Consider the following 24,868-nt stretch of genomic DNA (forward strand, 5'->3'; position numbering starts at 1 on the left):
CACCGCCCCCGCGCCCCCGCGCCGCGCCCGGCCCGCGCCCGCCCCCGCGGGCCGACCTGGTCAGGCGCTGGCCAATGGGCGCGCGGGGGCGGGCGAGGGGGCGGGGCGCGCATTGTTCGCGGCGGGCTCGGCCTCGCGCCCGGGGTTGGGGTCCCGCGCGCTCGGGGGCCGGGCCGGGGGCGCGGGCAGGTCCCTCCGAGCAGGAAAGGCGCCTGGGGGGCCTGGGACCCGGGGGCCGCGCGCCAAGCCCAGCTTGGGCCGCCCCTTGGGGCGCGCCCGGCCTCCTCCGAACTTCGCTTTCCGGGCAAAAAGCCATTGTTCTGGCCCGAAGCGGGGAAGTGGGCCGCTTCCTGCCCCGGCCTCCGAGGGGCGCCGCTGCGGGGCCCCACCCGCCCTCTACCCTTCCGCGCAGTGGTCCCTCGGTTTGGGGCAGAAGTCTCTTGTTTTGCGCGGGAGCCAAACGGGCCGGGGGCGGGGAAGGAATGGGAGACAAAGTACTGGAGCGGGGGAGCAGTCTAGCTTGTTTCCCCCCAAAGGCGAGAGAGGAAAATGCATCAGATGAAGAGGCGAGCAGCTCCGTGTTCTTTCTTCTGGCTGTGAAGAGTGGAACCCAGCCCCCAAGATTTAGGGCGCGCGTAGGGAGAAAAGCAACTGCACCTTTTCTTACTTTTCTTTCATGGTTCTGATGAAATGAATGTGGGGGTGGGAGCGAGGTTTGAGGAGCTGGTTCTAAACTAGGACTAGGTCTCTAAGGGGCCCGCTGGGATCTGGGGTTGTGTCCTTTGGAGCGATTGCACGCGACCCGAAAGGAGACCTCGTTTAGAAGGGAGTGGCCTGGAGTCTGTGGGGTCATCGTGGGCCGGCTGCCTTTTATTTTCTTCTGCTGAGATCCGTATTCCATGGAGCAACTCCCCCTTAAATCATTTAGGTCTTGAATCAGACCAAGTCAAACTCGTAATAAAGGAGATGTACACCAGCCTTAACTTTTTCCGCATCAAGACAGTATAACTCAATGAAAATCCATTTTCTGGTTTTGCTTCTCCCTTGAACGCACCTGCACAGTGCTCTCTCTGCTGAGCAAATCAGAAAGTCGTTTCTTGTTGCAGGGGAATGTCTAAAAGTAATTTTTGATCGTTAAAGCCATATTTATAAAGATTCTGCAGGAGAAATATATTTTGTTGTTGTTGTTGTTGTTGTTTTAACCGAAACGCCTGCTGTAAAAATTGGGAACTGCAGGAGCCCATCTTTCGATTTCTGGCGTGTTCTGCAGTTTATTTGGCTAAGTATGTTACATTCATTTGATATCCTGGAGAGACTTTGGGTAACATACGCAAACTTAGAATCTGCTTTCCAGGAAGGAAGGAGGGGAGGACTCGCTTGGGGGCTTGGGGGTGGAAATGATGGCTCACTCTGGAGGGGCCGCAGCCCAGAACCCTTGTTTTGGGATGAAACCTGCAATCCTGGGGTGCAGAGTCGCTTACAGTCTCCAGCTCTTTTTGTGTCCCTATCTTCTGGAACTAGGCAGTAAATTGTGGGGTTGAAGCCAAGGGGGTATTTATTGTAATCCTAAAAATAGCTGGATCAGTTTCAACTCAGGTTTCCTTGCAGTTTGTCTTGGGTGTGAGGTTTTTGCCCTGGAAGTTTCCAGTTTCCTCTTGGTGATATATGGTTCCCCGGGTTACTTGCTTAATTTTTTTTTTTTTAAGGAAAGGAAGCATGGGGCACCTGGGTGGGTCCATCGTTAAGCGTCTGCTTTCCGCTCAGGTCATGATTCCTGGGTCCTGGGATCGAGTCCCCAGTCGGGCTCCCTGCTCGGCGGGAAGCCTGCTTCTCCCTCTCCCACTCCCCCTGCTTGTGTTCCCTCTCTCGCTGTCTCTCTCTTTGTCAAATAAATAAATACAAGTCTTTAAAAAAAAAAAAAAGGAAAGGAAGCTTAAAAAGGGGAATTCTTTCTTGCCCTGAGAAATAAGTTTGTCTAGAATTTGATCCTAACCTATGAAAAAAAAAAATCAATTTCCTGGAAAGTTTAACACATACCTTGTCTGTTCAACTGCAAATACCCAGTTTGGGTAAAATAGTGTTTAGATAATTTATTTGGAGGCACAGATAATGACAGATTTGACTAGAATTAAAGGAGTAGATAAATAGGGTGAGGGTTGATCCAAAATGTGTAAAGTGTTCCATAAAAACAAAACCGGAAGAAGGCAGAAGGGAATAATGATAACTCCAGCTAATCCAATTGGGTCAAAACACGGGTTTGGGCTCCAGCAGATTCTGTCTTCCGTTCTGTCTCATTGAGGAATTATTAAGACAAGTCCGAACTCATTATTTTCTTACTCATGCAGCAAAGAGTTACTCAGCACTTGCTGTCAGCCCGGCATGACGAGACGGGGTCTGGAGCCTGCAGCAGTGCTGTCTGAAAGAGCTTTCCGAGCCGATGGGGGTGGCTGGTGTCTGCCCTCTTCCCCGCCGTCGCCATCCACCATCCGTAGCTACTGGTGAGCACGTGAAATGTGACTAGTGCTACTGAGGAATTGAATTTTTAATTGTATTTAATTTTAAGTAACTGAAAGTTAAATCGTCCCATGTAGCTAGAGGTCATGTTCCTGGACAGTCCAGGTCCACAGGGATGCCAGGGGTAGACTCTAAGCACGTAGCAGGCAGAAGTATCACAGGTATGTGATTGAATCCTGGAGCATAGTTTGCTCACACTCCCACGTAGGCTTTCTTGCATTCAAGAATGTCTGCGACCTGTCCAGGAAGATCTTAGACATGCAGGCATATAGGAGTGCATTCAGACCAAGCACTTCGTTGAATGCCATTTTCTTTCTAGGCAATTGACAGTGCCAATGACAAATATTAACTCATTGGTGTCTGAGTTATCGCTGAGAAACGAGCAGCAGTTTTCATGCTGCTCCTCTGAATCGAGAAGCCGAGGCGGGGAGCAAGGAATGGTGGTGTCCCTCCCGAGTGAATGGAAGTCAGGGCTCGAGATGAAGCCAGCATCCCATGCTCTGCTACCTTTGGCAGCGAAAACTAAGCGCCATGAGTCGTGCCTTACAAAGCAGCTTCAGGGCAGCTCTTCGTTCCTACAGATACTGTCTCCAGACTACAGTCGGGTCTGGCCGTGAAAGGAGGACCCACCACCACGCACACCCGGCACGCAGGGCAGTTTGCGTGGGGTGAACTCAGGACCTACTATAATACATTGCCCCATCTTTAATACGTAACGTGATGATTTGTCCCCCACCAGGTCCCCTCGCATTTGCAAGGCTGAGGTGTGACTGACGGGCGAGCCGTGTTATGGGACTCTGACTCTGTGTACGCAGGGGATAAGTATTGTGTATGCGTGACACATGGTGTTTAGGTGTCAGAACTCGAGTAAACGTAAGCATAGCTAGGGCGTTTGCAGAAGTCCTCAATCTTTCAGTTTGCCTAAGAACTCCCTGGGCAGGCAGCCAAATACTGACCCCCGGGCCCCACCCCAGAGGTCCTGACCCAGGAGACGCCGAGGCTGTCTGCAGCTCTCATTGTTGAGAATGCTTCTTACAAAGGGCAGCCTGTCCGAGCCCTCCTTCTACACAGGAGGAAAAGGAATCCTAAATGGCTTCCGATCTCATGCCCTTGGATCGGGTCCTGCCATTTCCCACAGGTGCCTGGTGGGGGAGGCCAGGCCAGGTGTGGAAGGAGCTCAGCAGCCTGCGCTCAGTAGGCCCTCCAGGGCTGACCGAGACAGCTGCAGGCTTTCAAGCTCCTGGGACAACCCTCCTCCGCCCCTAAATATCCGCACAAACTGGACCTCTCCACCTTGGATGCTTGGAGCAGCGGAGGCTAAGGAATACTATTAACAAGTGGTGAAAAGTGGACAGTTAACCAACTGCTTTATGAGTTTGCTTTGGTGACCACACCACAGCCCCCGTGGGAGATCTCCCATTGCAGAAGGCTTTTATTTTAAACGCTGTCCTTTATTAATTTTGCAATCTAATCAGTCCCCGATTCCAGTGTCTTACTGTTAGAAATAGTGCAGTGATGAACGTCTTTATGTTTGCCCATGCAGGGTGCTAGCACATCTAGAATAACATGCCTAGATTTTGTATTAAAGGGCACGGGGATCTGCCGTTTTTGTTCGGAATTGTCCAACAGTCCCCGAAGGTCTGCACCGACTTATACTCCTGCCCCAGATCGGCCGGCTTGACTCTGTCCCCACGTTCTCAGCAGACCTAGGAGTTCTAAGTCCATCTGAACATACTCGACCCTTGGCGGGTTTCGGTGGTGTTCTAACGCAAATTAATCACGTCTGTTACATGTCCCACATCTGCTTTTTTTCAAGACCTTTGCCTGGTGCAGAATTGTTCGAGTATAAAACGATTTTATAAGCGCAGTTTTTTCCAGTGTGAAATGCATTATTTTCACAAATTTAAAAATAACTTACACTTAACAAAGTTTTAAAATCAAGGGTGAAACCCTTACTTGAACACCATTAATTAGTTTGGGGATTCAAAGCAGTAAACAAAAGCCCATTTATGAGTTTGCTAATTGGTCTTTCTGGCTGCTGGAGGTGGTCTCAAGTGTCCTCTATAAATCCTTTGAGCACCACCGATAAAGCCACGGACTCCGGGCTCCGGGAACGGGGGTTCTGAGACCTGCGTTACAAATCCCCCTCTGAGTCAAACGCACTTCCTATCTCAATGCCTTCATGCGTTGGGACACTTTTGTCTAAAAGAGCCCAAAGAAATGTCATTTAGGTCACACAAAACAAGAGATTTTCATTGCTTTTTAAAATCCTGCTGCTTTTTTTTTAAAGATGATATTTATTTATTTGAGAGAGAGCAAGAGAGAGAGAGCGTGCACATGAGCAGGGGGAGGGGCAGAGGAAGAGGGAGAGAGAATCCTCAAGCAGAGTCCCACTGAGCAGGGAGCCTGACGTGGGGCTTGATCCCACGACCCTGAGATCCTGACCCAAGCCGAATCCAAGAGTCAGTCACTCAACCGACGGAGCCACTCAGGCAGCCCAATCCTGCTGCTTTTTGATGAAAAAATATGAAGATAAGTCCAAAGGACACATTTTATTTTTATTTTTATTTATTTTTAAAGATTTTATTTATTCATTTGAGAGAGCACGAGTGAGCATGAGTGGGAGGGGCAGAGGGACAGGGAGAAGCAGACTCCCCGAGCTCCCCTGGGGCTAGATCCCAGGACCCTGAGATCATGATTTGAGCCAAAGGCAGACGCTTAACCAACTGAGCCACCCAGGTGCCCCAAAGGACACTTTTTTTTTTTTTTTAAAGTCCCTTTCTTTGCTTCTTGTTGGCAAAAATGTCAGGGAGAGCCAGAGGAATTGCATTTGGTGTCAGGGAATGTTCGAACTAGAAGGCACTGTGGAAATTCCACTTTGCAGGTGAGCTGAGGACGGCCCAGACGGCCAAAGGTGTGTCCAGGTTTGCTGCGTCTGAGCCTGGGCTCCCAGTAGCACAGGACAGCATCCCTGGGCTCTGCCCCTCCGCCACCCTTGGCCTTTGTGGCTGCCAACCCAGCGAGGAGAGTGGGGCGTGCCCAGGGGTGCCAAATTCAAAAGTTCAGCAGATACACACTGAGAAACCTCCCTCCCTCTGGTCCCCAGCAGCCTGGTTCTCCATTCTGGAAGCAATCTAGGAAATTCCTAGATTTCCTTCTGGGGGCATTCAGTGCCCCACAGCAAGGATGCACAGAGCATTCCCCCCCCCTTGCCCTCCTGTGGTTTCTTCTCTATCCCACACATGGGAGTGCACCTCACAGTGTTCTCTATGCTGCTTTTTTCTCTTAGCAGTGTGGCCTGAGGGATATGTCCCCTCGAATGGATTGACTTGCCTTATTCCTTTGACTTTCTCCATGGTTTTCTGTCATTGGGTGTATCATGGCTTATTGAACTAGACCCTGACTGGCAGGTGGTGAGTCGTTCCAAGGTTTAGGCCTTGCTGCCGTGAGTAGCCCTGTTTCAAAACCAAGTTTCTCTGCACAGTGGGCTTTGAGAGATGCAGGCCCGCAGCGAAGGGCCAGGATGGCCACACGAGCGCCGCTGGAATGCTGTTCATTGAACCCATGAAGTGCATGTGGTCCTCGGCCCCCGGCCACTTTGCCCTGCATGTCCCTGCTGGGTTCCCACGAGCATGCAGGAATAACTCTGGGTGCCGACCGTGGCGGTCATGGTCTTTTGGGGGTATTGTTGATGGGTTATTCCTCCCTGGGCTGAAACCTGGTATTTTCCATGTCCTGGCTCCAGACATGAGCGGGCTGCTCTCTGTGTCACCATTTCAGGTTTCTTTGGGTTTAATGCAGGCTGTATCCCGGGGCTACTGCTTTTCAGAGGCTCTGGCCCTAGCGTGAGTACTGCTGATGGGAGAACATGTGCCCCAGAATGGCGTGGCCGTGTCCCCACAGCTTCAGCAGGTGGCTTGGGACCTACCTTGTAGTGAGGATGCCACCACATAGGAATTTGCAAGGCAACTCTGGGGTTGAAGCCACTCACAGAGCAAATATATATATTGTACATATATATATATATTTTTAAGATTTTATTTATTTATTTGACAGAGAGAGACACAGCGAGAGAGGGAACCCAAGCAGGGGGAGTGGGAGAGGGAGAAGCAGGCTTCCCGCGGAGCAGGGAGCCCGATGCGGGGCTCGATCCCAGGACCCTGGGACCATGACCAGAGCTGAAGGCAGACGCTTAACCGACTGAGCCCACCCAGGCGCCCCGAGAGAGATGATTTTTTAAAAAGATTTTATTGATTTATTTATTTGTTGGAGAGAGAGAGAGAGAGAGCGTGAGCAGGGGGAGAGGCAGAGGGAGAGGGAGAAGAAGACTCCCTGCCGAGCAGGGAGCTGGATGCAGGACTTGATCCCAGGACCTGAGCTGAAGGCCGAGGCTCAACCGACTGAGCCACCCAGGCGCCCCTCACGCAGCAAATATTTATCAAGCGACTGCTCTTTGCCAAGTGCTGTGTTCGGCCAGGGCCAGAGAGGCTGCCAGAAATGCCAAGCATAAAAAGATGTCCTGCAAGGAGTTGGCTTACACCATCGCAGGGGCCTCCCGGACAGGCTGGAAGTTCCAGAGCAGGCTGTCCGGAAGGGTGGGCTGGACCTCTTGGGCTGAAGCCGCTGTCCATGGGCAGACTGCTGTCTTCCTCCGAAACCTCAGCTCTGTTCTTAAGGTCTTTCAACTGATTAGGTCAGACCCACCCGGATTATCCAGGACAAATCTCCTTGACCTCAAGTCAACCGATTGTGAATGTGAGTCACATCTGTAAAATACCTCCAAAGAAACACCTCCATTCGTGTTTGACTGAGCAAGTGGGGACGGTAGCCTAGTCGAATGGACACACAAGAGTTCCAAGGTCGTGTGTTACCATGTGGGAGGAAAAAACCCCTAAGTATGGAACGATATTGTTTGCATTACCCAGGGCTGCGATAACGAATTATCACAAACTTGGGGGCTTAAACAGCAGAAAGTGTTTTTCTTACAGTTGTGGAGGCCACCAGTTGGAAACCAAGGTGTCAGCAGGACCTGCTGCTTTCAGAGCCTCGAGGGGAGAAGCCTTCCTGCGTCTTCCAGCTCCTGCAGGAGGACGCCTGCCGTTCCTGGCGTCCCTCGGCACAGGCACCATCCCGTTCTCTGCCTCCATCTTCTCCTCTGGGTCCCTTCCTCTCCGTTCCTGAGTCTCAGACCTCCCTCCCCTCAGCCTTATAAAGACGCCAGTCATTGGATTTGAGGCCCACCCTAATTCCACGGGGATCTCATCTTGAGATCCTTCACTCAGTCACATCGGCAAAGACCCTATTTCCAAATAAGGTCACATCCACAGGTCCCACGGACTGGAACTTGGACACGTCTTTCTGGGGGCCACGACTCAACCCTCTACAAATAATATATGGTTTTATTTCTGTTGTGCAACCAGAAGGAATCCGTGTGTTGGTGGACGTATGCCCATTTCCTCCGAGGGTACCCAAGACACTGAGAGCAGTTGCTGTCTTTTGCTGGCAGCGAAGAGTGTTTTAATGATCAATTTTTGGCCTTGTGAACTATGTGCAATGTTTTATTATTTTTTTAAAAGATTTTATTTATTTATTTGAGAGGGAGAGAGCATAGCAGGGGGAGCAGCAGAGGGAGAGGGAGAAGCAGGCTCCCCGCCAAGCAAGGAGCCTGACGTGGGGCTCGATCTCAGGACCCCAGGATTAGCTGAAGGCAGACACTTAACCGATTGAGCCACCCAGGTGCCGCCCCCCCACCCACCGTGCATGTATATGTTTATACAAAATACAGTTTTCTGAGTTACTTAGCGTTTAAGCTCTTGGATTACTTTGAGCTTTGATTAAAGTTTAGTCGAGTTTTTAAAACTTAAAGTTTATAAAAATTTTCTGTAATAAAAATATTCAGGTTCTGGTCTCCCCTTAATATATTCTGATTTCTTTATTGCTGAGAGAAATTAAAGATTTAAATAAAGAAGACTCTGTTTATGGATTGAAAGATTTGCTGATTCCCTCCTAATTGATCTAAGGATGTAACACAATCCCATTCAAAAATCTCAGCATACTTAAAAAAAAAAAACAAAGAAACATAAGCTAATTCTAAAATTTGTGGGGAAATACCAAGGAATTGGAGTCATCAATAGAACCTCAAAAAAGAGCACAGTAGGAAGACTCACACTCTCTGATCAGGATTTGCCATAAATACAGAACCAGTGTGGTGTGGTTTGGCCTAGTGAAGTCCGAGAGACCAGGGAGTGCGGTCCAGCTGGTTCACCCAGGGGCCCCACTGTAGAGCAGGTCATGGCACAACAGACTCTCAAAAACTTGTAGAATGGATGCAGAAGTTTCTGCCTGCCACCCAAACGTGAAGACAGCCAGGGAGGGACTGGGATATGGCAGGGCTGAAGCAGGAGAGACTTGGAAGCCAATGGGATAGTGTTGGGACCAAGCCCAGCTCCGCCCTGGAGGAGAGCGGCAGCAGATTGCTGCTCATCTCTGAAGCCTCCACTGCGCATGGAACACACATCATCCTCATGGAGAGGAGATGAACGCCGGGTCCTGGGTCCCACTGCTGAGACAACGGCACCGGGACATCCTGTACTGCCACTGGCTCTGCAAAAGGATGACAGGTGCAGTTTGTACCAGCGGGTGGTATGCACCAGGGGACAGTATGCACCAGGGACAGTATATACCAGGGGGCAGTATGCACCAGGGACAGTATGCACCGGGGGGGGGGGGAGAATGCACCAGGGGGCAGTATGCACCAGGGACAGAATGCACCAGGGGGCAGAATGCACCAGGGGACAGTATGCACCAGGGGGCAGAATGCACCAGGGGACAGTATGCACCAAGGGACAGTATGCATCAGGGGCAGTATATAGCAGGGGACAGTATATACCAGTGGGCACTATGCACCAGGGACAGTATGCACCAGGGGACAGTATGCACCAGGGGACAGTATGCACCAAGGGACAGTATGCACTAGGGGCAGTATATATTAGGGGAGAGTATATACCAGTGAGCACTATGCACCAGGGACTGTATGCACCAGGGGAAAGTATGCAGTAGGGGACAGTATGCACCAGGGGGCAGTAGGCACCAAGGGACAGTATGCACCAGGAGACAGTATGCACCAAGGGACGGTATGCACCAGGGGCAGTATATATCAGGGGAGAGTATATACCAGTGAGCACTCTGCACCAGGGGCTGTATGCACCAGGGCAAAGTGTGCAGTAGGGGACAGTATGCACCAGGGGGCAGTAGGCACCAAGGGACAGTATGCACCGGGAGACAGTATGCACCAGGGGACAGTATGCACCAGGGGGCAGTATGCACCAGGGGACAGTATATGTCAGGGACAGTGTGCAGTAGGGGCAGTATGCACCAGGGGACAGTATGCACCAGCATGCATGCCTTCCTTGTAACTTCATCAGCATGATTCCTTTTGATCAAAATTTATCACTCTTTTTGGTTTGAAAAATCTCATTAAAACATTCAAACATTTTTACGACTCTGACATGAATTGTCAGATTGCCCCATGGAGAGAATTTCTCTGTCTTACAGGCTTCCCCACGCCCCCACCCCCGCCCCGTACACACCCCTTTACTCTTCAACAGGCTCATTTCTGCCTTTCCAGCTTGATGGCCTGCAAGTGAATGTGGGTTTCTGCGTTTAGTTAATTTGCGTATTGTTCTTGAACTGTTTCTTGGTTTGAATTCCTCCCCATCAGGGTATGGATCCCCAACAGTATTTGCCACAAGGCTTAGCACAGAACAGCCTTGTGTGTACTTCACAGAGTAGTGTGAAGGTGGGCATGGGGCACATTCATCCCCAAACAGAGCATATTTGTGATTTTAAACCCTCATGTCCTCAATTAAATTAAAAATCTGTTGAAAAGGCACTGGTAAAGGTTGGGTGAGCGTGTGGGGAAATGGGTGCTCACGCACGTGCGTGGGGCTACAGTGGCTTCCGTGTCTCTGAAAAGCAGTTTGCCAGTGCCGTCCCATATCCTTTCAACCACTCGGGCCCTTTTATTAGGTAAGTCCACACCTAAGGAATATCCGAAGGAAATGAAAAGGAACCGGAGATGCACAGAAAGATGTATTTGCGTGCCGATGCGTTCACAGCAGCAGAGCTGGTACATAAATTGGAAATAGCTCAGTGTCCCTCCAGGGGCAGCTGACTTAAATCGAGTACGGTGTGTTCATGCGAGGAAATTCAGTGCCATCCTTACAATTCACGTTCTGGAAGATCTTTGCAACGATACGGTGGAAACCATGTGTAACATTTACATGAACAAAGTGGATTGGGGGGCGCCTGGGTGGCTCAGTGGGTTGAGCATCTGCCTCAGGCTCAGGTCATGATCCCAGGGTCCTGGGATCGAGCCCCGCATCGGGCTCCCTGCTCAGCGGGGAGTCTGCTTCTCCCTCTGTCTGCAGCTCCCCCTGCTTGTGCTCTCTCTCTCTCTCTCTTTCTCTCAAATAAATAAATACACTCTTAAAAAAAAAGGAAAAAGTGGATTAGGAAAACACGCAGTGCGGTCTCAGAATTGTGAAAATACCCATGTATAAAGTGCACAGAGAGGAGAGGGGAAAGAAAGAATAAAAATACAGAAGTGCTTACAATGATTTTTTTTTCCTTCTAGTACTTGTCTGTACTTTCCAGCGTTTCTGCGACGAACACATAGGACTTTTACAGGTGGCGTTTCTGAGCAGACTCCTGACCAACAGGCTTCTTGACTCAGAGATGTGGGGACAACGAGCATCCAGAAAAGCGACGAGGGGCTGGTTTAATAAAGAGCATCATCCACGAAGGGGCGCCTGGGTGGCTCAGTCGTTAAGCGTCTGCCTTCGGCTCAGGTCATGGTCCCAGGGTCCTGGGATCGAGCCCCGCATCGGGCTCCCTGCTCGGCGGGAAGCCTGCTGCTCCCTCTCCCACTCCCCCTGCTTGTGTTCCCTCTCTCGCTGTGTCTCTCTCTGTCAAGTAAATAAATAAAATCTTAAAAAAAAAAGAACATCATCCATGAAAATCATGAAACAGGAGAAAGGATGTTACTGCAGCTCAAGGTTTCCTAGTCATGAATTTTCATACAGGAAAGATGCAGCACATAACGCCCGTTAGGACAGTGGAGACTTCAGCATGCCTTTCTGAGCAATCGCAGACCCAGAGGGCGTGAAGGAGTCAGGCCTCCCAGGACCAGAGCCTCACGCCCTTGCTGTCCTGCTGTGCGTCTTGTTTGGGGGGCAGGAGGTATGTGTATGTTCAGCTGCCTCACTCTGGTTATGGGGAGAGCACCCAGCTCCCCTGGGGTGTGACCCCCCCCTCCGTGGGGTCCTGTGTGTGTCGGGGGAGGGGGGTGGGTCTCGGTCCTGGGAGCTTCCACAGCTCTCAGCCTGGGGATCCTTGTGACTGAAGCCCTCCCCTGGGCATTTGCCCAAGGACCGTGCAGGAGAGTCTTGCTTCCTCCGAGGTCACTAAATTGGAGGGATGTCCAACATGCCTCCCCGCCCCAGGTTATGTGCATCTACTACGAGTCGCTGAGACAGCACATGGAGAGAAGCAGGAGAACAAGAAACGGAGAAACAGACAGAAACCGGGACAGACCCAGAGTATCGGGACGCACCTGGGGCCTTCCTAGTTGGGACATCCCCTTGGTGGCTCAGCTGGTCTGAGCTGAGTTTCTGTCCCTTTGTCAACATGAGACTATATTTTCATTTCAGCTTCCTGTCAAACATCTGTAAAATTTGTCCACGTTCTAGGCCAGAAACAATATCAAACTCCTGATGTGGAAACCATATGGGGCCCTCTTCGCTGGTCACAATGTCACAAAACAGGAGACTGATAAACAGAGGGGGAGGGTCGAGAAAGAATCTAAACAGACACACCACAAATGCAGACGTAGGAATGTTACGTCTTATGTTGACCCCAAAAGACGCTCCGCGTCAAGGCACACGTGAGTTCAAACCGCATGTCCCTGAGAGTGGATGGGGTTTAGAAGAGCGACACCACTAAGTGCTGGTGAGGATGTGGGGGAGCCGGGAGCCGCGCATGCGTCCGGGGCGCTGGGGCCGCTGGTGGCTGCAAAAGGGTGCAGCCGCTTTGGGAGCCAGGTTGGCAGTTGCTTAAAAGTGACATGAGCACTTACCATATGACCCCCAAATCCCCCTAGGTATCTCTCCTAAAGAACTGGAAACGTATGTCCGCACAAACCTTGTCCACGAATGCTCACAGCAGCTTCACTCCTAATAGCCCCAGAGTGGAACCAGCCCAGATGCCCGTCAGCTGGTAATCAGATAAACAAGTTTCGGGGCAGCCGTAGAGGGATGACGGCTCGGGGATGGAAAGGAAGGGGCAGCCGATGACAGCACAGCGGGGATGCGTCTCAAAGCTCTCTGCTCAGCGAAAGAAGCCAGACACAGAGTGACATCCTAGATGCTTCCATTTCTATGAAATCTACAGAGGGCAAGACTTACAGACCCAGGAAGCAGATCCCGGGTGGCCTGAGCCAGGGGTGGGGTGGGGGCTGACTGCCAAAGGGCAGAGGGGGCTTTTGGGCAGGATGATCCCCAAACTGGACGGCGGATGGAGTCCTGGGATCCTGCTTTGCTGTCCCAGGGGTTTCTTTGGCCTTTCTCACGGGATGGCCCTGCAACAGAATGCCTTATTACCGTACAGGAAGTTGTAGAACTTTTTTCTTTTTAAAAAAGATGTTATTTATTTTTGTGAAAAAGAGAGAGAGAGAGAGCATAAACAGGGGGAAGGGGCAGAGGGAGAAGCAGACTCCCCTGCTGAACAAAGAGCCTGATGTGGGACTCGATCCCAGGACCCGGGGATCATGACCTGAGCTGAAGGCAGACACTTCACCGACTGAGCCACCCAGGAGCCCAAATTCTTTTTTTCTTGTCATGGGCGGACAGGTATGTTAAGTTTTAAAAAACCAAATTTTAGAACTATGTACCCCAGGGGCGCCTGGGTGGCTCAGTCCTTAAGTGTCTGCCTTTGGCTCAGGTCACGATCCCAGGGTCCAGGGATCGAGCCCCGCATCGGGCTCCCTGCTCCGCGAGAAGCCTGCTTCTCCCTCTCCCTCTCCCCCTGCTTGTGTTCCTGCTCTCACTGTCTCTCTCTGTCAAATAAATAAATAAATAAAATCTTTAAAAAAAAATAAAGCTATGTACCCCAAATGATTCCATGTTTGTGAACTAGATCTATGTATACAAAAGTCTGGAAATACACTCGATTAATTTCTGTTTATGTAAAAAAAATAGTGTCTCGCTCTATGAATGTGTATCCTTTCCATGAAGAAAACACAGAAGGTGTTTGTAAGAAGCCCGGAGACCCTCCAGTCCGTTCTCCTCCACATCATCTTCTCTATTCTAAAACTTAATTATGCCGGTGGTTGCACACTGTATACATTTACCAAAACTCATAGAACTAACTGCAAATGGGTGTATTGTATTGTACGGAAAGTGTACCCCCCAAAAGGAAAAAATTAGCAGAAGTGGAGAAATCTGTATGTAAGGTCTGTGGGTTATAGGGACAGTGTCCTGGTTGTGATGTTGTGCTATGCAAGGTGTCACCTTCGGGAGAGGCTGGCGGCCCCCAGGAGCTGAAGAGGCAGGGAAGGGTCTGCCGACACCGTGATTTCAGGTTATGGTGCCCGGAACCACAAGGGACTCATGTCCTGTTGTGCAAGCCACACAGTTCACAGTACTTGGTTACGGCAGCCCCAGGAGACTCACACGGAGGGTTCTGACCTTCTGATGGTAGTGACATTAGGACGGGTGGAGGGAAAGGATAGGCCATAAAAGGTGACAGACTAATTGGTAATCCTTTAGGGAAAAAATAATAATGTTGTACTCCTTACATCGACATAAAAATTAAAAAAAATCTCCTGGTTTTGGCTCAGGTCATGGCCTCAGGGTCGTGAGACCGAGCAGTGGGATATTTCTGAAGCTCCAATTGTTGTCATTCCTTGAGAACCGTGGAAGGCAGGTCTCCCTGGGCTGATTTCTCCAAGGGGGCTCCTGAGTGCACCTGCTTTCTCTCTTTCCGACTCCCGTCTGCTATTCTGGACGTAGGGGCCTACCCAGCTCCTGACCTCTGGATGGAGGCCCCCATGGAAGTCGCCACCAGGAAGACTCTGGGCGTCAGCAGGTGTGGGTCTGGACCCCCAGCAGGCCTTAGATGTCATTATTATGTTACTATGTGCCCGCTCCAAAAATAGCCTGAGTCAAAGAGCAGAGGCCAAGAGTAGGATGTAGTAAAGAAATGTCAGAGCGTAGGACAGAGCGTAGGACAGAGCGTAGGACAGAGCGTAGGACTAGAAGGCCACAGATGTGGGGACCACAGGGCTTCCATCCCACCCAAGGGGCTACCGGATGCTCGCAGGCAGATAAAGAGGCTTTCTCCTCTCTTCTCCACCCCAGGGAAAGGGATCTTTTCCCCAGGAACTGGCCACACGGGCCTTGCCCAGCAATGGTGACAAGCTGTCCACTCCCTGAGGTGAGCGCAGGGTTGGATCGGGGAGCCCCACCTCTGCCTCCTGCAGAAGGTCTGTCCTGAGTAGTGGAGGTGGCGGAGGGGACAGGTGACCATCATCCTGGTCTTTCTGGGACCGATTCCATCCTGGTTTTTCTTCTGCTGGAGTGAGTTGACTTGCGTCCTCCATATTTCCAAGTTCTAACCCTTGGGACCTGTGAATTTAATCTTATTTGGATAAAGGGTCTTTGCAGTTGTAATTATGGCAAGGATCTCAAGGTGGGATTACCCCAAATTTAGGACCACCCTAAATGCAATGACACCTGTCCTTACCTGAGAAAGATTTGAGGCAGGCACAGGGAGAATGCCACATATGGAGGCAGAGACTGGCATGTGTCTACAAGTCAAGGGGTGCCAAGGATCACAGGAAGCTGAAAGAGGCAAGGAAGGATTCTCTCTCCAGGTCTCTAGAAAGAATGAACCCTGCTGGCATCTCGAGTTCAGACCTCTGGTCCCCAGAACTGGGACAGAATACATCTCTGTTGTGTTAAGCCCTCCAAATTGTGGTAATGAGTTATGGCGGCCTAAGACACATGGCTACCCAGTATAGGGGATTTTCAGTGCTAAAACTGGGAGAATCTTGAGCGAATCGGGATAGCTGGTCAACCTAGCATTTGAAATATTGGCCATACTTTTTGAACTCAAGTCAAAACACATGAGTCAGCTTTGGCTCACATAGCATTTGAAGTTTCTCTGGGTCACGACTGGTAACTTTCTATGTCACAGTTTCTACCCTGTCTGTCCCTCTGGTGTCAGCTTTGTATAGTATTTGGGGCCTTCTGCCTTGGTGGGCGTTGATAGCAGGAGGTAGGAATGGGCAGGGGGTGCCCTTGGCCTTCTCAGCAGCCCTGTGTGCCTTTGGGGGAAGGGGGTGCCCTTGGCCTTCTCAGCAGCCCTGTGTGCTGAAGCATCTCAGCTTCTCCTTTTTTGGAAAGAGGAGATGCTCCCAGCCTGGCCCTCAAACAGCTACGTGGATAACCTCTCTTTCAGCGGAAAGATGCAGCTGGACGACAAAATGCCAAGTGGTCCTCACCTTCCCGCTGCTTGCTCCTGAGCCGGGAGACACTGGTGGGTTCACCTAAGAAATTGCCCGCATTTGGGGGGCAGCAGGAGTCTGGAAGCTTCATCCTGGGAAGGGAGTTGGGCTGTCCTGTGGAGGATATCTACTGGTTTCCTTTTCCTTCTGCTTCCCTGTTTCCGGCTGGACCAAACCAGGGGACCCACTGATTCTCTAAGCAGTGAGACGACTGGAAAGAACACAATCCCCATCACCTGCTGGACCCTGTTTTCCTTGTTACGGATGTAGGTGCTCGGGGGCCTGCAGTATTGACCCCGGAGCACTGCTGTGGGCACCTCCTACTCCCTGACCCCTTGGGGCTGACTCTGCAGCTGTAAAGGAAAAGTCAGCTTTGTCTTGACACCGTGGGAGCCTTGCCTGGATTCATCCTGAGCTCTCCTGCCTTCCCACAGTGGTCAATCACAGGAAGCCTCCTCTGATGTGCTGAATGCAGCCCAGGAGCCCCCCAGAGCCCTTCCCACGGTCTTTGGCAATGCAGAGCCCTGCGGCTCAAGATGGCACTGCCCGCGGGGCCAAGGCCTGCCCCTGGACGTGACCTCTGGAAACACAGGCCAAGATTCTTTTTTTTTTTTTTTTTAAGATTTTATTTATTTATTTCACAGAGAGATAGAGAGAGAGCACAAGTAGTCAGAGTGGCAGGCAGAGGGAGAGGGAGAAGCAGGCTCCCCGCCGAGCAGGGACCCAGATGTGGGGCTCGATTCCAGGACCCCAGGATCATGACCTGAGCTGAAGGCAGCTGCCCAACCGACTGAGCCACCCAGGCGCCCAGGCCAAGATTCTTTTGATCTCACAATTTCTGGAGTGCAAGTATTTAGAAATGTCTTCCATCCCAAAGCTGGGGTGGCCAGGTGCCAGGGAGGGGAGTCAAGACTGAGGAGGGGGATGGGCTGTGGACAGTCCCCAAGAGGGGACCCGTTTGCACGTGGAGGGGCTGGGAGATAAACTTTCTTTTCTTTTTCTTTTTTTTTTTTTTAAGATTCATTTGTCCATTTTATTATTTTTATTTTTAAAGATTTTATTTATTTGTCAGAGAGAGAGAGAGAGAAAAGCAAGGGGAGGGTCAGAGGGAGAAGCAGGCTTCTGGCTGAGCAGGGAGCCCGATGTAGGACTCGATCCCAGGACCCTGGGATCATGACCTGAGCCAAAGGCAGATGCTTCACCGACGGAGCCACTCAGGCGCCCCTTATTTATCCATTTTAGAGAGAGAGAGAGAGAGAGAGAGAGCGCACGCGCGAGAGCGTGGGGGGGCAGAGGGAGAGAGAGTCCCTGAGCAGACTCCCCGCAGAGTGCAAAGCTGGACATGGGGCTGGATCCCACCACCCTGAGATCGCGACCTGAGCCGAAATCAAGTCGGATGCCCAACCCACTGAACCCCCCAGGTGCCCCGAGACAAACTCAAGAGGCTGGTCTTCTATTTTCCTCACATACTGTGTTGTCCATATAGAATAATACACGTTCCTAGTAAAAAAAATATATTTATATTTTGTGTTTTCGTATATATTTAAGATACTTTAAACATGCTTTTGTATATTGTGTTTTCCATATATATAAAACATACGCTCCCAGGAAAAGCAGCTTATAAAATTGAGCTCTAACTTACATTCAATAAAGGGTACAGATCTTAAGGAGAGAGCTCGGCATATTTTCACGTGTGTTGATGTCCGTGTAGCTAGCACTCTGAGAGGCACAATGGCGTGGGGAAGGCCTCCTCCAGCCCCCAGAGCTCACCTCTGTTCTCACTTGCAACCCCACAGATTGGTTTGGCTGTTTTAGGAATCTGTATAAATGGAATGGTACAGAACGTGCTCTTTTCTGTCTGGCTCATTTCAGGTAGTATGCCGTTGAGTGTCTACACCGCAAATTGACTCCTTGTTCTGTTGAAGGGACTTGGCTAGTGTCACGTAGGAGACACCCCAGGTAGCGCTGCGGTAAGCTCCGCACGGGAAGTGGGAGCGGGACAGCAAATAAGAGACTTTCCAGATGTGAAATCTGTGGGTCAGAGACCAGCCGCTCCTCCCGAATCCCTGACCGACAGGCGGCGGGAGAAATTAGGACCCTGTATTTGAAAGGCATGGAAAGGAAATAATCTTATACCTACAGCAAAACAGGCAGATATGTTTCTACTGATGTGAGTTTTGAGACTCAGCGGCTCAATCAGGGCGTTCCTTTGCTTACATACCTTCATTGCACCATGTCAAAAGGAAACGTTTGTTTGATTTTGGTACGCACCTTAGAATAAAAACCCCAGAACCAGAAGGCACCATCATTCTCCATCTTGTTTCTCAGGCCAACTGCACCAACTTACCACAGCACCCTTGCCTTCTGAGCCTAGACTGGACCTCAGAATCCTTCCTACCCAAGAGCTCCCTGCGGTCAGTAGTGACTTGAGTTGGTGTGAGTTGAAGCCTCTCCGCCCCCATGATGGCATGCCATCTACTGTTGGGTTGAGGAGAGGGTAGAGGTGGGGAGGAGAGTGGGGGAGTGGGTTGGGTTGAAGAGGGGAGTGGGAAGGGGGGAGGGTGGGCCAGGAAGTTTCATATGATAAATATGGAGATCCAGTTATTGGAGCAAGACCTGCATTGACCATGTCTGTTGGTTCCTCTCTGTGCTTGTTGACCCCTCAGGTAGGCTAGTTTGGTGACGAGGTTGGGGCCTCCCCAGAACAAAAGAGAGAGGGGCAGGGGGTGGGGCCGGGGTGACAATGGGGAGCAGCTGCTGTTCCCCTCTCCAAAGTCTCTGATGTCTTGCTCTAGGCTGGGCTGGCTGGGGCTTGGGTGCAAAGAGCAGACTCTTCAAACACCTGGTATTTGAAGCTGAAGATCTTTAACGACTGGACATTTTCCTCTTCTCTTTCCTGTGAAGAGCAGCTTCCCCCTCTGGCTTCGGGTGGCTTTGCATTTGAACTTGGACATGCTGATGCCTCTTCCCACAGTCCTTTGCGTATCCTTCCAAATAGCTCTCTGGCTCTGTGTCCCCCAACATCCTCTCTCTCATCCCTCTGAATAATGAAAGGTTTCTACATAATCCGAGGGAAGGATTTTTTTTTTTTAAGATTTTATTTACTTATTTGACAGAGAGAGACACAGCGAGAGAGGGAACACAAGCAGGGGGAGTGGGAGAGGGAGAAGCAGGCTTCCTGCCGAGCAAGGAGCCCGATGCGGGGCTCGATCCCAGGACCCTGGGATCAGGACCTGAGCCGAAGGCAGACGCTTAACGACTGAGCCACCCAGGCGCCCCTTGAAGGAAGGATTTTAAGGTCCAGATGACCAGAGCTTGCAACCTGAATGTCTGGGTGGCTAAGTGGGTGGCATTAGGTGCCCCGGACACTCCTCACCCTCTCGTCTCCTCCGTGTGTGTGTGTGTGTGTGTGTGTGTGTGTGTGTGTGTGTGTGTAGGTTCACACGATTCTCTGTGCACACAATCCCTTTGTACCGTACATACACCACAGACACGGCCCTGAAAAGCCGAAACATCAAAGCTGTGTTACATCTCAAGCACTGAGAGCCTGCTGGGGGGACAGGTGGTGGCCTGGGCGCCAGGGGAACGCCAGCAAATAAGACAGGGTTGCTGCATTCAAGGAACTTTGCCCAACTCCCAAACTGGCAGGCATCCTTTGCCATCCAGATGTGATGTGTGGCCAATGATCAGCCCAAGGTGGGTCTTTTTTTTTTTTTTTTTTAATTGTGGTGAGATGTACACAACATAAAACCACTAATTCATCATCCCAAACTGACAGTGTCCCCATGGAACACCAGCCCCTGACAACCTCTCAGCTTTCCGGATTCGACGACTCCGGGTACCCCACATAAGTGGAATCCGAGAGGATCTGTCCTTTTGCAAACTGGCTGATTTCACCGAGCACCGTGTCCTTGAGGTTCCTCAATGTGTAGTCGGTGTCAGAATGTCCTTCCTTTTTACGGATGAATCAGATTCCCTTGTCTGGACAGACCCCATATTGCTTATCTGCTCATCCATCAATGGCAAAAATGGGGTGCTTCTGTCCCTTGACTGTAAGTGATAGTGCTTCTGTGGACATCTGTGGACACGGGATGTACACATACTAACCAGGGCTTTTAAATATATTGAATTGTCAACATTTAATACTTGGGAGATTTCACCCTCCAAGAATATCCAGTGTCCAGCTTCTTGTGAAAAATAGGGTGCCGTGGCCACACTGGGCTGTGGACCTGTGTGTCAGTGACCGGCAGTGAGCAGCATCTCATCCCGGGTCAGTGGCATCCGGACACAGACCAGAGCTGACTGCCGTATGTTATGGTGCTTACGTTGTTGTTTTCCTTTTAGTCGAGTTAAGAAAAAAGCGAAATATTTCCGTTACCTGCGTCTCTATCAAGCGTGGAAAATAGGAAACAGGTAGAAAGGTCTCCATGTTTCGGGGAGAGAAGAGTATTCCTGCGTATGGAGTATGCATGCAGGGTAGGTCTGCGGGCCAAGAGTTCAGCAGATCTGTTCCATCCCCAGCAAACGGGTCCCTCTCCCGTTTTGGTTTCCCGCAGGCATTTTAGTGGACCTCTGGCTGGGTTCTGAATGAGGCTCAGTTCCTGCTAGTAGGTCACTAAGTCATCTAGGTCATGATATCCTAATCATGGGTTTGATTTCTGATCAGTGAAACCCTAATCGCCCCCACTGCGAACTTGTTAGGCATAGAAAGCAGGTGTGGAAGGTTGAGTGGTGGTCCCCTGGGAAGACATGCGCAAGTCCTGACCCTCCTTACCTCTGAATGTGAGCCTTTATGGAAGAAGGGTGCTTGCGGATATAATTAAGGATCTGGAGATGACATCATCCTGGATTAACTGAGTGGGTCCTAAGTCCAGTGACAAGGGTCCTTCTAAGAGACAGAAGAGTAGAAGGCCCAAGCAGGAGGGGAGGCCATGTGACCACAGAGGCAGAGACTGGAGTGAACAGCCACAAGCCTACAGGTTCAGGCAGCCACTGGGAGCTGGAAGAGGCAGGAAGGATCCTCCCCTACAGCCTTTGAAGGTGTGGCCCAGGCCGACTTCTGAGCTCCAGAGCTGTGAGAGAATGAGTCTGGGTTGTTTTAAGCCCCCCAGTTTGTGCTCATTCTTATTGTGCCCACAGAAAGCCAACATGGCAGGTGGCTAGATTCTCTCTATGGATAAAAGGGAAGCATGGCATCCTTATGGATACAGGTGACACAGAATACGAATGCTTTGGTTGCATGGTGGCCTCTGTGGTCAGTATAACAGGACAGGAGGCCTTGCTCAGCCTACGTACTAGCAAAAGGGCAAAACTACATGAATCCCCATTTTAACCAAGAGGAAAGTGGGCACAGAGAGGATGCGATTTGCCCAGGGTCTTGTATATAATCCATGGCAAAACTGAACATGGGATCCCCCCCCCCCCCCAAAAAAAAAACAAAGAGCAAAGTGTAGGTAGTGATGATGAATGCTTCCCACTCAGGGAGAGAGGAGGCAGGAAGGCCCTCGCTTTGCAGGTTATCTTTCAAAAGAATTTTCAGGTCCACATAGCACCTCTTTGCAGTTGGGAATTGTGGGTCTTTAGGATGAGCATCCGTCCCTGTGCTTGCTTATGGGCCATTTGAATTTCTGAGAACTGACTGTAACACGTTTCATATGAGAAGAGCAAACTTCTTTTGAAAATGACATAAAAAAAAGAAAATGACATAAATAGGAAACACTACTTGTTTAATGAAGTCTTAAAAGTAGTGATATCATGGGCGCCTGGGTGGCTCAGTTGGTTAAGCGACTGCCTTCAGCTCAGGTCATGATCCTGGAGTCCCGGGATCGAGTCCCACATCGGGCTCCCTGCTCAGCAGGAGCCCTGCTTCTCCCTGTGACCCTCTTCCCTCTCGTGCTCTCTATCTCTCATTCTCTCTCTCTCAAATAAATAAATAAATAAAATCTTAAAAAAAAAAAAAAGTAGTGATATCAAGAATCACATGACCAAAAGCAAACCCGGAGCCAGAGACTTCTCAAGGCCAGTCCTCCCTCGCGGGTGTGGCGCAGGAGAAAGGACTCGTCCCGGACAGACACGCCGTCCTTCCCATTGCCAGGGCCAGACGCGGCGGATTCCGTGCCAGTGGCAGGTGCCGTCACCTGCCTGTTTACCTGAGGCTTTCACACAACACACCGGCCTTCCCGAGGGCTTTTCTCTGTGGCGTGGTTGACTCAGAAAGGCTGGTTCTTGTATTTGTTTTCCAGAATGAGTTTCTCACAAGGAGCTGCTGGTTAAAAGAACCCCTTCCCTAGTTAATTCCAGATGGGGAATACATTCAACCTGCATATTTTATGAGGAGGGTAGGAGGTATCCGTTAAGGTGTTTTCTCTGTTTAAAAAACAAGCGATCTGAGGATTGCTTCAATCTGATGATTGAAAAGGGTTGTTCTGCAAAGTGAGCCAGCAGGAGGCACTTCACCAGGATTTGCCCCCCTGCGGCAGGCCCCCCCCAAAGCCTTTTTTTTTTTTTTACTGCTCCAGGCAATGAAAGGGAAAGTTTACTGAGGCCCCAGGGCCTTGGGCTCGGGCAGGAGGCCACCCTGCGGGCAAAGGAAGAGCCAGTCGAGGGGCCTTATTTGACCTCTTTGGGGCGCGGGTTTTTGGTGTGGCGCAGTTGACAGCCCGGGGGATGCCAGCGAGCAAAACACTTGCCGCGAATCGTCTGGTCGCAGTTGTATTTCTGGGCCAGTGGGCGGAGGGAAGTCTCGATGATGATGCCAGCCTGCAGATGAAGCACCAAGTGCAGGGTGGACTCTGTCTGGATATTGTAGTCGGACAGTGCCACCATCTTCCAGCTGTTTGCCCACAGAAATTAGATGCAGCTGGGCAGGCAGGATGCCCTCCTTGTCCTGAATGTTGGCTTTGACATTCTCAATGGTGTCAATGGGCTCCACCTCAAGGGTGATGGTCTTGCCCATCAGGGTCTTCTCAAAGATCTGCGTGCCTGCGTCCGCTCGCGGTAGGGAGAAGAGGACTTAACGCTTCTAAGAGGATTGGCGCACTGTATGGCCCAGAGAAAAGCTATAGCTTCATACCCCTCCTGCATGAACTTGGGTTTGCCCAGGAAGATCATCCACACCCCTAAGTTCTTGTGGGATAGCTTGGGCTGGCCCAGAGGACGGGCCCCTCTCTCAAAGGCCGGTTCGCCCCCCGGGACCAGTTCAGCCTCAGAATCCTGGCCCCACATGCCCAGCTCAGCAGACCCGGCCGCTGTGTGGAACCTGGTCCGTGTGGACAGGCTCTGGGTCACCCCCCTCCCATACCTGGACTCTCACAGCCTCCTGCCCAACCAGTGGGCCGAACTCTCAAGACAGCCCCAGCAAAGCCTTAAGAAGAAGGCTGGTGCTCACTGGAGCGTCCCTGCCCACCTTCCCTGAGCCTCTCTGATGGAGGATGGGGGCTTAGCCAGGCTCTGGGGGTGGGGGACACACACCCAAGCTGCTCCTCCTGGCTCCCCTCCCCCAGCCCAGCCTTTGGGTCCCTCCCTGGCGGCATATTTATTAGCCAACCAGAGGACCAGGGCAGCTCTGGGGAAGCCAGCTAAGCCGACTGAGCCCTGCTATTGAGGCTCCCTGGCCTGAAACACAGCCCCTATTTGTAGCCTCCCTGCTTTTTGTTGTGATTTTTGGTGGGGTCCCAGAATCTGTTTTTTCAAAAATTGTGCTAAAATACACAGAACATGAAACTTACCATTTTAACTCTCTCAAGTGTATAATTCAGTAGCATTTAGTACCTTAGGATGTTGTACAAGCGTGACTACTCTCTGGTTCCTGGACATTTTCATCTCCCCACAAGGGAGCCTATACTCACTCAGCAGCTGCTGACCACCCCCCCACCCCCCTCCCCCAGCCCCGCCGCCCTCCACTGCTTTCTGCCTCCTAGGATTTGTCTATTCTGGACATGCGGCAAAAAAGGAATCCTATGATGTGTGGCCTTTTGTGTCTTTCTTCCCTTCCGTGAGTTTCCGAGGGCCATCCACGCAGCGGGGGGAGGGGGAGCGGGGGGGGGACTTCCCTCCTTTCCAGGGCGTGTCATGTCCCGTGGTGGGGACGCACCACACTTTGCTGACCCCTGCTTCTGTCTATGCCTGGGCTGTTTCCACCTTTTGGCAATTGTCAAGAACGCTGCTATGGACATTCGTTCTTGGGACACGCACCAGCCGTGGCACCGCTGGGTCACCCGCGCCTGTGAGGAAGCACCAGCCTACTTTCCACGTGGCTGCCGTGCCACATCTGCAGAGGCACCTGTCACTTTTCTTTCTTTCTCTTCTTTTATTATGATGGTCCTCCTTTGGGTGTAAGGAGGCATCCTGTGGCTTGGACTTGCATTTCCCAGGTGAGTGTCCTCTCTGCGCTCCTTGGTGGCTTGCTTGTCACCGACACCTTCTCCGATTCTTGGGTCCAAAAGGAAATAGAACTAGGTCAGCGGCCTCCAAGCTGCTTTGTCCATGGAGCCCCTGCAAGAATTTGGAAAAATGCCCTTTTGGTACCTTTTGAGGTTGGTATCTACTGTGTTTTGTCATTAAGTTCACAAGGGTGCAAAGGATGGGATTTCTGGTGTATTGTAAACACCAACTTTTATTTTATTTTAAGATTTTATTTATGTATTTGAGAGAGAGAGAGAGATTGCAAGAGCAGGAACACAAGCAGGGGGAGTGGGAGAGGGAGAAGCAGGCTTCCCGCCGAGCAGGGAGCCCGATGCAGGGCTCGATCCCAGGACCCCGGGATCATGACCTGAGCCGAAGGCAGACGCT

General features: G+C 51.1%; 1 long non-coding RNA gene across 1 annotated transcript in view; it reads left to right on the plus strand.

Annotated features, from left to right (window-relative positions):
- Window positions 1-5,213: 5,213 nt before the first annotated feature.
- LOC141371311 (uncharacterized) overlaps window positions 5,214-24,868 on the plus strand; it is a 41,465-nt gene continuing 21,810 nt past the window's right edge. The window contains exon 1 of the long non-coding RNA XR_012376177.1: window positions 5,214-5,253. This is a non-coding gene — a long non-coding RNA (uncharacterized lncRNA). The remainder of the gene's footprint in view (window positions 5,254-24,868) is intronic.

The sequence above is a fragment of the Callorhinus ursinus genome, unplaced genomic scaffold (assembly GCF_003265705.2).
Source record: "Callorhinus ursinus isolate GAN/ISIS: 27379988/994484 unplaced genomic scaffold, GSC_fseal_2.0 scaffold68, whole genome shotgun sequence".
NCBI lineage: Eukaryota > Metazoa > Chordata > Mammalia > Carnivora > Otariidae > Callorhinus > Callorhinus ursinus.